Source organism: Macaca nemestrina, unplaced genomic scaffold (assembly GCF_043159975.1).
Source record: "Macaca nemestrina isolate mMacNem1 unplaced genomic scaffold, mMacNem.hap1 Scaffold_644, whole genome shotgun sequence".
NCBI classification, from domain to species: domain Eukaryota; kingdom Metazoa; phylum Chordata; class Mammalia; order Primates; family Cercopithecidae; genus Macaca; species Macaca nemestrina.
In genome coordinates this window covers 10,506-21,706 of record NW_027257809.1, presented here as the reverse complement: position 1 = coordinate 21,706, position 11,201 = coordinate 10,506, and the positions used below count along the sequence as shown (strand labels likewise).

At 41.9% G+C, this 11,201-nt stretch overlaps 1 long non-coding RNA gene across 2 annotated transcripts; it reads right to left on the bottom strand.

Moving 5' to 3' along the window:
• Positions 1-205: 205 nt before the first annotated feature.
• LOC105479068 (uncharacterized) lies at positions 206-3,685 on the bottom strand. 2 transcript variants are annotated; one of them, XR_003017479.2, is made up of 3 exons: positions 3,437-3,685; positions 2,464-2,617; positions 206-462 (listed from the first exon to the last, which is right to left on the bottom strand). It is a non-coding gene; the product is annotated as an uncharacterized lncRNA (long non-coding RNA). The 2 variants fall into 2 exon arrangements; XR_003017480.2 differs by having other exon boundaries at positions 206-425.
• Positions 3,686-11,201: the final 7,516 nt, after the last annotated feature.

Below are 11,201 nucleotides of genomic sequence, written 5' to 3'. Positions count from 1 at the left end.
GATAGCCAGTTCTTTCCTAGTCTCACCGGGCAGTGCTCTGTCTTCGGAGATTACGAGTGGTTGAAGGGGTAGAGAGGCCAGGTGTGGAAGCTTGTGCCCTGTCTGAACATCACACCCAGAGTCCAGGGGTTTGGAGAATGTAACTGTTAGGTGTTTAATAGAACATAAAAGTACACGTGAAATAGAAGTCATAGCGCTATTTATTCTTCCACGGGGCAAATTTCCCTTTTTAATTTTTCTGTAGTTGTTTTGTTACACTGGAGTCTCTTGACCGCCATCTGGTGGACAGATTTCCATCACCCAATCGGATGGTCAGCCTTCCCCACAAACGTTTTAGTCACACTGTGTCACTGTCTGGCAGGATCATGTCTTGTCTTCAATTCCCCAGCACTTTGTGCAGTTGACACATTATGGGTAACCAGAGTCTGTTTGTTGAAGTAGTAAACATTGGTCCATTAGAAGCTGTGAGTGAATAGTGAAGTCATGTATGAACTGGCATTGGGAAGGAGGAACTGAAAACCAGGAATAAGCTCTCCTGATTGCGAAGGGTGAGTGCAATGCCGGACTGAGGAATGAAACCAACTCCAGGCCAAAGAGCGTTGAAGATTCCCAACAGGCTCCCCAAGGACACGCAGGGAGCCCAGTAGAATTTTCCTGGAGCCTACTGAACTTCTGCTCGGAGTGGACTCGGCCCTCTGCCCAGATGAGGTGCCATGAGGTACACAAAGGCTCTAATATGTAATTTGACACTTCCCTGGGTAAAATAGAAAGTACAGTGGCCAGACCCCAAAGTAAACTTAGGTACTTCCTCTTTACCCCTTTTTTTCTGCTTTAAAAAAATCTCAGCGCTTCTTTCCTGCCTTTCAGCTCTGCTCCTCTCAATTCCGCAATAACACAAATCCCTGGTCTCCTAAGAGTGGGCCCCAGGAGAGTCGGCAAACTCATCACCTTCTAACGGGGACTGCTGTCACTGAGTGGTCCCAAGTGGGCACTAGAGGCCAGTGTTGCAATGTTTTCAGACTTTTCAAAAGAAACAAATCTTTATTATCTTGTGAAATCCCTTAATTTGGAGCCAATACTGGCTCCAATTACTTTTGAAACACTCCATGGGCCAAAAAGCACTTGTGTTTATGGCCAACAATTAGTGACCCATCAAAGAGGCTCCCTGGACTGAGTGTGGTGGCTGATGCCTGTAATCCCAGCACCTTGGGAGGCCAAAGTAGGAGGATTACTTGAGCCCAGGACTTTGGTACCAGCCTGGGCAACATAGCAAGACCCCGTCTTTACAAAATTTAAAAAATTAGCTGGGTGTAGTGGCATGGCTCTGCAGTCCCAGCTTCTTGGGAGGCTGAGGTGAGAGGATTGGTTAACCCAGAAGGTTGAGGCTTCAGTGAGCTGTATTCTTGGCACCGCACTCCAGTGTAAGTGATAGAATGAGACTCTGTCTCAAGAATTTTAAAAAGTAAAAAATTAAAAACAGATTTCTAAGCTTCTTCCCAATGTTTCTGCCACACTGTGACTCTGACCTCTGCCCACATTTCTACATGGCTAATTTTTAAATCGGGTCAATTGCTGATCCTAGGTCAGCAGGAACCACAGGGTCAGGAGTGTTCTTTCTTTGAAGTTTCAGATTCATCAGTTTATCTTTAGGAAAAAGAACGAAACTTCTCTTTAGGTAAGGTATCTACCAGAGCAGCCCCCACTCCCACCCGAAAGTCACCTGAATACAGCTATTTCCTGTGCTTCTTTCTGCTACAAATCTCTGCTGCATGTTTTGTTTTATGCATCAAAACTAGATCGACCTCTGCATTCTGATCATTTCCCCATGGTGTTGTCTTTTTCCAAACTTTCTGTTTTCATTAACTTAAAAAGTCTATGATGCTCTCAAACTGATTAAACTCATTCCAATCAAGCACTACATGCTGAAGGTAGTGAATCGCATTGCCAGTTGGGCTTTAAAAAGAACAGGTTTGAATGTACATCCTAATGTATTATATAATAGATTGTGAATATGGGTTGTGTTGAATCTATAATTATGAGGGATTTAATACATTGGGGTCTACATTCAACCCCGATATACACATACTTATATATATGTAAAATGTTTGGCCCCTTAACTTAGCCTTGCTGACAGTTATGGGAAAGTTTCTAGAGTTGTCAGACACAAGCTCCTGTGAGAATCTGATCTAAGCAACTCAGCCTTCCCTCAAGAAAAAAACACTCATAAGCAAACAGTTTCCCAAAGTCTGTGCATAGACCCTTAGGCATACCTGGGCCCCAGGTAAGAACTCCTGTTATATCAGTGAGGGGCAAGGCAACTGCTCAGAGCCTATAGGTCTCGTTTGATTTGAAGGTGGCTTGTTGACCATAAGCTCTTTCTCAGTACATCACACCTTCCAGTAGAACTGAACCAAAACTCTAAGATACCCTTTTTATGCTCCCTTGGGAATTTAGGGCCCTTACCATGTATAGCTTCTCTGGGGTGGTTTCCGATGCTCATCAATTCTCTGATATCAACTGGGTATGTTACCAGTGGAAGATATCCCGGTTATCAGTGGCAAATTCATATATCTCTGCAGCAACCTCAATTCTTGCCTCCTCAGAAGAAAGAATTCAACTGAGGGGCATAAGGCAGGAAAAAGATAGAGGCAAGTTTCATTGTAGGAGTGGAAGTTCATTAAAAAGCTTTAGAGCAGGAAAGGAAAGAAAGTGCTTTTGGAAGAGATGCAAGTGGGCACTGAGAAGGTCGAGTGCCCCGTTTAACAATCATCCTAGGACTTTATAGGCCAGCAAACTCTGGCGTCTTGCGCCCCCTTTCCATGATTCTTCCCTTAGGTTGGGTTGCCTGCATGCACAGTGCCCTCCTTACCCTTGGGAAGTGAGCACATGCAGTGTGTTTAGGAAGTTGTACGCATGCCCGTCTGAGGCTTTCTTCCCTTCTCCTGTGGAGTGCCCCCAGAAGGTCATACTCCACCATTTTGTCTCTTAATGCGCATGCCTGGGAAGTTGCCTCTCTTGGCGTCTGCAGTCAGTCAACACTTTAGTGCAACGGTTGTGGACCATCAAGAAATGACCTCTCTCCAGAGGCTGGCTGCCAATTTATCACTTAGAGAGACAACGTGATAATCATCAAACCGTCACCTGACATTCTTGGTGGGTGGAGGAGAGCCGTTTCCTGCCCCAGTCACACCTGTCTAACTACTTACAACAAGTATCCAAAAATTGAATTATGACACTATCTGGAGTTAGTGCAGATCCCACAGATTAAGGGCTCAGTCCTATCAGACTTCCCTCACCTCAAATGTCAATCTCATCTGGGCCAGGCCACCCATAGTTCTGACCTACCAGCTATAAATCAAGGATTCCCAGGATTCCCTCCTCAAGTTCAATAATTGGCTAGAAGAGCTCACAGAACTCAGAAAAACAGTTTACTTACATTTACTGACTTATTATAAAGGATACAACTCAGGAACAGCCAAATGGAAGAGATGCAGAGGGCAAGGTATGGGGGGGTAGGATGAGGGTGGCACAGAGCTTCAATGCCCTCTCTGGGTGTGTCACCTCCCAGCACCTAGTAGCTCTCTGAATCTGTTGTTCAAGAGTTTATAGAGCTCAAAGCTGTATAATACCACTTCCTAGAGGTCAGAGGGTGGGGCTGAAAGTTCCAACCTTCCAATCACTTGGTCTTTTTAGTGACCATCCTGTTCTGAAGCTATCTATGGACCCCATCTTAAGTTACCTTGTTAACACAAGCTTCAGTGTGATCTCACAGGGCTCATTATGAATAACAAAAGGTAATCCCATCAGTCATGAAATTCAAAACATTTTAGGAGCTCTGTGCCAGGAACCCAGGAAGAAGACCAAATACATTTTTAAAATGATCTCACAGCTTCTCTGTGCTTACTAAGATTATAGCTGATCACTCAGTGTTCCCACCTCTAACTTTTGGCTTGATTGCCATCTTCTCCATTCATCTGTATTTCTCTGTCTTCAACTGGATTAGGACTGGGCTTAGGGTCAGAACCAGGGTTCTTTTGGCATTGGTGATGGATCAACCAAGAGAAGGCTAAAACCTCCAAACCTGATCATTCTATCAAGTTGGGACTGACTCCAGTAGTAAGTAACACAACGATGTCCAGGGAGAAGCAGGAAATAAATATCCAGGCATGTGGGCAGTGCAGAGCCCCCGGAAAGCCAAGCAGGATAGCAGGTGGCATTAGAGATGGCTAGAAGCAGGAACCTAGCCAGACGACTGCAGTTCAAGGCCAGGACTTTAATCTCTGGAATTGGGAAGAGCAAGACAGGAAATGGAGTATGAAGCCAGGAGTCAAGGTAGGAAATTGACACAAGGGAAAAGTGGGCACCCAGTTACCAATGTTGTGGTACAAGCATTGTATTTAAGATAAGGAAGATGGGCACGGTGGCAAATGCCTGTAACCCCAGCTACATGGGAGGCTGAGGTAGGAAGATTGCTTGAGCCCAGGAGTTCAAAACCAGCCTGTGCAACACAGCGCAAACCCATCTCGATAAATGAATAAATACACAAATAAAATTTAAAATAACACAAGGAAATAATCCAGAAACAAGTACATCTAAGCTGAGCTAGCAATAAGGTGGCTTGATTCCAAGTCAATGAGCTTTGACCCTATAGTTCTTAACACACTTCTTAGGGATCAATTCATCTCTGAATCAAGATGAGCTAAACCTGCAAATGGGGACCAAATGGATCTAGTAGGGGGTTTTAGAGGTCTTCAGGTGGTAGAGAGCCAGGTGGGAAACAAGAGGGATGCCATCAGCATCCTCATCTTTGGTAATTTTTAAATAACAATTAATATGAGAAGTCAGTGCTGAATATTTCCTGGGCCAGAGGCAGATAGTCCAGGGATATTTTCCTGTTTACCTTAAAGCAAGTAGAAAGACAACAGAGTATTGTGGTTATAACTGAATTTGTTTTGAGACAGAGTCTCCCTCTATCGCCTCGGCTGGAGTGCAGTGGTGCAATCTCAGCTCACTGCAAGCTCCGCCTCCTGGGTTCTCGCCATTCTCCTGCCTCAGCCTCCTGAGTAGCTGGGACTACAGGCACCCACCACCATGCCCAGCTAATTTTTTGTATTTTTAGTAGAGACAGGGTTTCACTGTGTTAGCCAGGATGGTCTCAATCTCCTGACCTCGTGATCCACCCACCTCGGCCTCCCAAAGTGCTGGGATTACAGGCGTGAGCCACTGTGCCTGACCCCAATTTTTTAAGTACTATATTTGATTGGTAAATAATATAAACCACTGATACCTGGACATGGATGTAGCCATAAAATGACCTTAAATATATAGCATCATCCTAGCAGTCAGGGATGGGCAATAAGAACAGATATTGTAGCCCAGAAAACTGGTGAGCCTTGTGGAAGACAGACCACCATCCTTTCTTTTCCCCTAGGGAAAGTTAATGTCTCTTTCAACAATGTTCCACAACACACATGAAATACTTTGGATACCTAGTTATTTCTGTATGTTTCCTCAGAACATTTACTTTGTGGAGCTGTTTATCCCCAGCATCTAACAGAATGTCAGGCCCAGAAATATGGGTTGGATGAATGAATGAATAAATGCCCAGTGAATGAATGAATGGTCAGGGAATTCTTTTCTGAGACTTCATCTAAATAGGATTGGCTATAAACACATGGCATCTCTAAAGGTTATGAGAGCCTTTCCTTCCCTCTGAGTGAAGAGATTCACGTTAGTTGTTCATCAAGGTTAAGTCACTGGTGAGCCAGGGCTTCAAGACACACTGGAAATGATATGTAATAAATTCTAAGCTTTGCTTACTCACAATGTCCCTGCTGGCCAATGAAAAGTTTCCTTTATTCGATGCATCAGATTTATTTCTATAAAAAGGGCCATAATCAAACTCCAGGAGAATGGTAAATTGCTGCTGAGATGATATACAGGATACAAAAAAATATAAAAATAAGCCTTTGTTGAACCCCCAAATATTCTTTGTAATAGATCTATGTTTATTGTAGAACACGAGAGATCCCAATGTCTTATTCTTCCTGTTCTTGTAATGCCTATGCTATGAGAGCAGAAAACAGAAGGAATCAATTATTCAGTAATTACAGAACAAATAACTGGAGGATTGCATTCTGTATCACATTTGGTTCTATTAAAACAATGAGGCTGGGCACGGTGGCTCACACCTATAATCCTGGGAGGCAGAGGCAGGAGGATCCCTGGAGCACAAAAATTCAAGACCAGTCTGGGCAACATGGTGAGACTCTGTCTCTACAAAAAAAAAAAAAAAAACCTAAAAAATTAGCTGGGCATGGTGGTGCACCTCTGTGGTCCCAGCTACTCAGGAGGCTTGCTTGGGCCCTGGAGGTCGAGGCTGCAGTGAGCTGCAAAAAGCAATGATAACATGTACACAAATCAAAACAAAAGAAAAAATTATCTATAATGCTACCATCTTACAATGTTTTAAATTTTTTTCTTCAAGACAGGGTTTCACTCTGTCACCCAAGCTGGAGTGCAGTGGTACAATCACAGCTCACTGCAGCCTCAGTCTCCTGGGTTCAAATGATCCTCAGCTTCCCGAGTAGCTGGGACTATAGGCTCATGCTCCCATACTGGCTAACTTTTTTATTTTTTGCAGATGAGGTCTCACTATGTTGTGCAGGCTGGTCTTGAGCTCCTGGCCTCAAGCAGTCCTCCAGTCTGTCCTTCCAAAATGTTGGGATTATAGGCATGAGCTACTGCACCTGGCCTGTTTTAATTTTTATATGGTCTGTTTTACGCTTTATGTTTGTCTGTATTTTTCAAACACATAATGAAAAGAACTCATGCACGCAAAACACGCACAGACTGCTTTTATGTGTATACGGGCTAGGCCAGCCTGGTGGTAGACATCAGGTCACACTAGCAGTAATCAGACAATGTTTCTCTGATTCTAGCCCTACTCATTCTGCAGAAATTCCAGTTCTCCTCACATCCTTCCTAACTAGTTTTTGAATTCTCAGGAACTAATCCTCTCAGCTATCATGTGTCATCTCTGATTTTCCTCTCCTTTTTAGCATCTCCCTTTCAGCATGTCTCCTGTTGCTGGTGCTGCTGCAGAAACTTCAAAAGCTGCCCGGTTCCTCTGCCCTAGTGTTATGCCCTCTTCCATTCTTCTTCCAGCAGCCAGCAAAGGCTGGTTTGACTCCTTGATTAGCTTGCTTGTGATCAGCAAGTCCACTGTGTTGGAATCAGGGACATGGGCTATCAAGCAGTGCAAATGTGGAGATTTTAATGGAACTGCCCTTGTGGTTTTTACAGGCTTTTTATTGCAGCCCATACTCCTTTGAGCATCTGTGAGTCCACAGTTTGAGGGAGAGAAAATTAAATGGCTAACAGTCTTTTTAGGACCACCTATTTCTTTTTTTTTTTGCTGATTCTATTCCTAAGCTGAGGTTGTAATACTTGAGTCTCTTTTCCTTATAATGAATTTTTGCTCAGTAGGTTCCTCAGTACCACATGCAAACATATGCCAGGTAGGTCTCTTCAGACAGGCCTAAATATGCTCAAAGTCTTGCGTGAACGCAGTTTGAGGTGTCTGGGCATCCTAATACAATAGCAAAGATAGAATTCTGAGTTTTGCTTTGTTCATTTCACATTGTGAGTGTGTTTGCAGGTCACTAGAGAGTTCTCATAATTATTAACTAAGTGGTTATATAATAAATATTATATAGGATGGGCATGCCATAATTTACCTAATTGTTCTCTTAATTTGCACATTTATGTTATCACTGATTTATCTCTAGTTAAATAATGTGAGTTGAGCAAGGACAAATTAGGTGGTCTTGATTGTGTGTTTTATTTTGGAGACATATATATTAGTTAAGGGAATTCTTGGTTCTGTAACCCCCCACATTTCAAGAGCACAAAACTCTAACCATTTATTTATCAGCCATATACCAGTCCAGTGTGGGGCTTTTTATCAGCAATGTTGGGGAGAGCTCTGCCCCACACATTCATTAAGAGACCCAGGGGATGGGGGCGCCACCATCATCAGCACATGGTTTTCAAGGTCTCTCCAGGCACCATAAATAGCCAGCAGATGAGTAGGAGAGACAGGTTTGTGTGAGAGTTTTTTAAGTTAAATTCACCCATTTTAATGGTACAGTTTGATTTACTTTTGCTAATTGTGTATAGTTGTATAACCACCGTGAAAATAAAAATATAGGCTTTCTAACATCCTAAAAATTTCCTGTTGCCTTTTTACATCTGATCCCCTCTTACAAACCCCTAGCGCCAGACAACTTTCTGTCAATACAGATAAACTTTGCCTCTTCTCTAATCTCATACAAATGGAACATAAGATGTATTATTTTGTGTTATGCTTCCTTTGTTTAGCATAATCCATGTTGATTATTGTATTAGTTTTTCATTGATTTTTGTTGCTGTGTAGTATTTCATCGTATGGATACACAATGATTTGTTTATTCATTCACTGTTTTTTGATGTTCGGATAAGCCCTAGGTATTAGCTATTATGAATAATGGTGCTGTGATTTGCATATATGCCCTTTTGTGTACATATACTTTAACTTCTCTCATATCTACAAGTGGAATTACTGGGTCGTATGACAAGTGGATATTTAACTTCGTAAGATACTGCCCTACTATTTACCAAAATTGCTGACCATCTTGCACTGTCACCAGCAATATCTGGGAGTTCCAGTTGTTCCAATTTTGTCAATGCTTGTCATTGTCAGTGTTGTTAATTTTAGCCATATCAGTGTATGTGTAGTAGAATCTTATTTCTCATTTGCATGATCCTAACTAGTGAGGTGAGCATCTTTTCACATGTTTATTGGCTATTTGTATATTTTATTCTGTGACATGCCTGTTCAAATATTTTGCCCATTTCAAAAATAGGGTTGTCTGTCTTATTACTGAATTGTAAGAGTTCTTTAAATATTTTGGATATGAGCAAAGAGTGTACTCTTCTCTATCTAGTACTTTGCAGTACATTCATTATTGCTTTTTGCCTTATGTCCAGATTTGATAGGTGTTTTGTATGAAGGAGTTGGTCTTGCAGAATCTTACTGTATCATTACAGGAAATGTAAACTATGACAGAGGTTTTAAGAGCCAGGACTAGAATTGGCCCTCATCAGTTCTGCTTACACCCTATTGGCTAGAATTTAGTCATGTGACAATACCTAACACCAAGGAAGGGTAGAAAATGTGATCTATCTGTGCCCACAGGGTAGTGTGCCCTGGAGAGGAACAGGGTTAGTGATCAGCCAGCACTATCAGCTAGAAGGAAGCTAGCAGGGCCTAGAAGGACCTAGAAGGAACATGGAGTGGCAGAAGTTTTGGCCCAGGGACATGGTAACTATTTCTAGATCCCTTCCATGGTGAACAATTATGGTACCTATCATATGCTAGACACTGAGCCATAATAACTAAGGCTAGCATTTATTGAGCACTTACTATGTGTGAAGCATATATAGACTCTATAAATGTTTACTGACTGTTGAATGGACCTGATTTCTTGGAGTGGCCTGGGGAAGACTACCCGCTATATGTGTTTAATGATATCTCCAGATCTTGCCAGCCCAGCAGAAGCAGGGTTGTGAGTAATGAGGCTGCTTGCCAAGCACTGCCAGTTCCCCTGAGGGAAGGGATCACTGGAGAAACAGAGCATTACTGATGTCCTCCAAACTTCAACAAACCAGTTTTTCCACTCTCTGGGTAATTATTTATGGACTCCAGGGTTTGTGTAAGATGCTAACTTGCAAGCTCTCTCTTTGTCTCTGCTCTGCTTCTACACCAAACTCATGACTATTTACAGCATTCCATTCTAGAACTGTTCACAAACCAATGCTTCTGATTTTTTAGTGAATTTCCTACTTCCCTCAATGGTGCTGCCAGATTTATTGGTAATAGTTCTTTGAGTATTAAGTGGATTGAAAATGCTGCCTATGTTATCATTTCTCTGTTGAAAGCAGCTAGACACAAAATATACATAATAACAGCTAGCCCTTGTTGGGCACTGGTGCACACAAATTGCCTTCACGTACATAATTCTATTTGGTCTACCCCCTCACATGATTCATTTGGAGGACCAGTGGTAGAGCTATTTCACTTGTTCACAAGCTTATTAGAGTAATATGTTCAAAGTTAATTGATCTTTTTCCCCATCCTACTCTTGTTACAAAGGTAATTGACATTGAAATGGTCAAAAGACGTTCAGTAGGGATGGCCAGTAAGAGAAGTAAAAGGACCACACAATACAAATAGGATAAAAAGTTCCTCAATATATAATAATCGAATGACTGTAAACACATCCACACCTGGAATCTCTCTTACATATCATAGATGAAACCTCACCACCTTATTGTACAATCTATTCCTTCACTGCTGCACTTTTTTTCCCCCTGATTGTGCATACTCCTTTGCACAGCTCTTCTTGACCAGGCTGATGTCCATTATCTTGTATGGACATCATCACTACTCCCTTATAACCTATACTCTGAAATTACTAATCTTATTGCAGTTTCCTGGATATGTTATGGCTTGTCATGTTTTGATCCTTTTAGGCATCTCATTCCCTCTGCACAAAGCCTGATTTACTTACTAGATTGCTCCAGTGGTCCCTGGCATTGGAAGCTTCCTCAGCCCAGCCCTGCCTCCCAGCCAATCTGATTTCTGTTAGAGCATCTGGGAGCACCCTCCTCCAAAGCCCTTTTACATTCTTTTGTGATAGTGTTTATTTACATGACTATGTGACCCTCCTACTGTGAGCTCCTTAAGGATGTAGATTTTTTTTTCTTATTTGCATAATTTCTGGACTATTTCCATTGAACAATTAGTGTGAATAAACAAATAGTTAAATAAATGTTCATACCACACACTTCAACTCTTTCATTTGTTTGACTTGCATTCGATGTATATTTTATAATCTTGTTTAGCTGGACGAAGCAAGAAGCGACACTGTAGCAAAGGAAAGATCAATACAGAAAATGACTGCAAGAAAAACAGGTTCAATGACAATGGTGTATAATAATAGAAAAAATGGTCATCTTTGAGTATGTTTGCCTTCTTTATATCAAGCATATACTCTTCAAACTTATACAGAAGAATAAATGATGAATGGGTGTGGAATCATGTCTCTTAGTCCTCATTACTGTATAATAATAACAAATAACGGTTGTTTAGGAACTGT